Genomic DNA, 2720 nt, shown 5'->3' on the forward strand with positions numbered 1-2720 from the left:
AGCTCCAGAGAGCAGACGATGCTGTGGGTCAGTTTTGGAGACAGAAATCTGGAGAAGTGTCAGGCTAAGCTGGTAAGTCTGGGTCACGGCAGGTACCTCGGGGACAGCAGATGCACTGACTGAGCAGGGCCAGCTTCAGCTCCAAAGCAGAGCCAGTTACACGTTAGGTCAGTCCCAAGTGGTGAGATTCAACCTTTATCGTGCTCTGTTTCAGCAACAGTTCCAAAATGTCAGAGCAAAGCATTCAGAAGTCCTTTTCCACTCAGGACAGCCCCAGTTACGCCAGCCTGGCTTCCTCCTGCTCTATCCGAACCGGCGATCAGCAGCCAGGCCGTTTGGTGCCTGCCAGGAGCTGGGCAAGGGTTGTCCTGTCTCCTACTTGCACGCTGCATGCGAGCTAGCAGATGTAAACGCACAGCTCCCGTTCGTTTCAGTGAAGACTGAAGCATCTTAACAACTTCCCAGCAGTGCCTTTTGGTAATGCCATAAGGAGCAGAGTCCCAGACGTTCAACAGCCATGATTCTCTCCTAAGGACAGCCAGGACCTGCTAATGCTCACAAGACAGACAGCAATTACAGGAACCCGGGGGAATCCTTTCACCTTACTTAACCTCCTGGGCCCCAAATGGCTAACATCTCTTTTTATGCTCCAAGTGCAGATTTAATCATTCCCGCATTAGCAGCTATGTCAGATCAACATTTTCACCTTAAATGGTTCAAAACCAGTCTCAGATCTGCACACGATTAATATTGCAACAAACAGGCTGCCATGTGCTCATCCCAGCTCTAGACATTGCTATCACTTGCTGCATGCCTGCTTAACAGGGACTTCTGTCTCCTTTGCTTTCCCCTTGTGTTCTCCTCCCAAGCGCCTCCTATTATAACCAACATCACAAAATTTGACCACGTGTGTGAGGGGAGGGAAGAGAAGAGAGTTATCTGCTGGAAACGGTATCCTTTTAGAGCTCTTACATTGTGTTGGCATTCACATGGCACCTTCCCAGCCCTCGGAGGTCTCTGTTAGGATACAATAAGACCAGGATCAGCGCATTTCAGCTCACAAAGAAAGCAATGAACGTCAGAAAAGGGGTGCACATACAGCCTCATTTTATCTGCTCATGGAAGTGCGAAGGCAAAGACAGCTCCTTGCTGCCAGCTCCTGGCCTTCGCAACCTTTTTAGAGTTGTGCTCCGTGCCACCTGGGCTGAGAGGTCACAGGACTGAGCACAGGTGGATCTGGTTTATCCAAACCTTCTCCCCAACCCCGCCAGGCCAGGAGGATTAGTCAAAAGCAGGGCCACCGCAGCCACCTGCTGGAGATGTGGGGGCGTTTTGGCATGGGCGAGGTGAATCCATCGCCAGAGGTGAAGGAGCCTTATTATGAAGTGTAGGGTTCAGCTGGCTTCAGGACCCAAAGCCTGTGAACACAAACCCACTGCCAGCCCGGCAGAAAGCAAGTCTGTCAATTTGTATTTGAAAGAACAGTTTTCTAGAGAAAACCTGACATTTTACATCCTCTCTCATTCCTCTGTATGTTAATAAAACATGCTGGTGTTTGAGAAGGAAAGTCTCTGGGTGTTTCTTATTAAGCAGCAGGGGGTCTGCAAAGTCTGCTAAATACTTAATTGAGTGCCAGCAGGTTCCTTTGGTAGCGGCAGACCTCCGCTGAGGAGACAGAGGTGTCCCCCTGGGCAGAGCACGCTGGGAAGGTTCGCAGTCCTGCACCCCAGCGTGGAGCAGAAAAGCTCCTGTTATTTCATGCCACATTACGCTCGATGAAAGGCTTTCCCCCTTGGCTGGCTGCCAGCGGATCCGAACAAGGCCAGGGTTCCAGCGCTGCACTCCTCAGACCTGCTCACGAGGAACGGTCTCAGCTTGCAGCTGCCTGCATTCCTCGGTGGTTTAAAGAAGAGAAAGTTGTTTTTTTTGTGTTTTTTTTTAATTATCTCACCCCCAAACGAGCAGAGGACCATTTTATAGTGATCTGTTACCAAATGAAGACTGGCTGTGTTACTGGAATGCATCCAGAGGAGGGCAACGAAGTCAGTAAGGCAGGCAGGTCCTGTGAGGAGAGGCTGAGGACACCTGGGTTGTCTCGTCTGGAGAAAAGGAGACTGAGAGGTGGCCTCGTGTCTCCCTGCAACTTCCTGAGGAGGGGAAACGGAGCAGGAGGTGCCGCTCTCTTCCCCCTGGTCACCAGTGACATAGCACGAGGGAACGGCACAAAGCTGCCCCAGGGGAAGTTCAGACTGGGCATTAGAAAAAATTTCTTCACTGTGAAGGCGGCCAAACGTTGGATCGGGCTTCCTGGCAAGGTGTTTGATGGCCTATGGTTGTCAGTGTTCAAGAAACACTTGGATAATACCCTCATCAGCATGCTTCAACTGCTGTTCAGCCCTGAAGCGGTCAGACAGTTGGAGCCTACCTTCTAGGTCCCTTCCAGCTGAACTATTCTAATTCATGTCTGTTTGAGTCAGGAGCCCTGGGGCCAGTAACAGGAAGATTTAAATCAGAAGAGGGTGCTGCCTCTCTCAAAGTCTGATTGTACACAGCACTGAACCCCTCTGCTCCCCGTGGACGTTGGGGCAGCCTAGTTCTGCAGTGCATCACCATAAACAATCGGAACATCCCCAGCAGAAAACAGCAACGTTTGGAGAGGGGAAGACAAAAAAAAGAGTGAAAGAGCTGCCTTCTAGCTACCATTTACACAGCAACGCCTC

Source organism: Cygnus olor, chromosome 13, assembly GCF_009769625.2.
Source record: "Cygnus olor isolate bCygOlo1 chromosome 13, bCygOlo1.pri.v2, whole genome shotgun sequence".
Taxonomy (NCBI): domain Eukaryota; kingdom Metazoa; phylum Chordata; class Aves; order Anseriformes; family Anatidae; genus Cygnus; species Cygnus olor.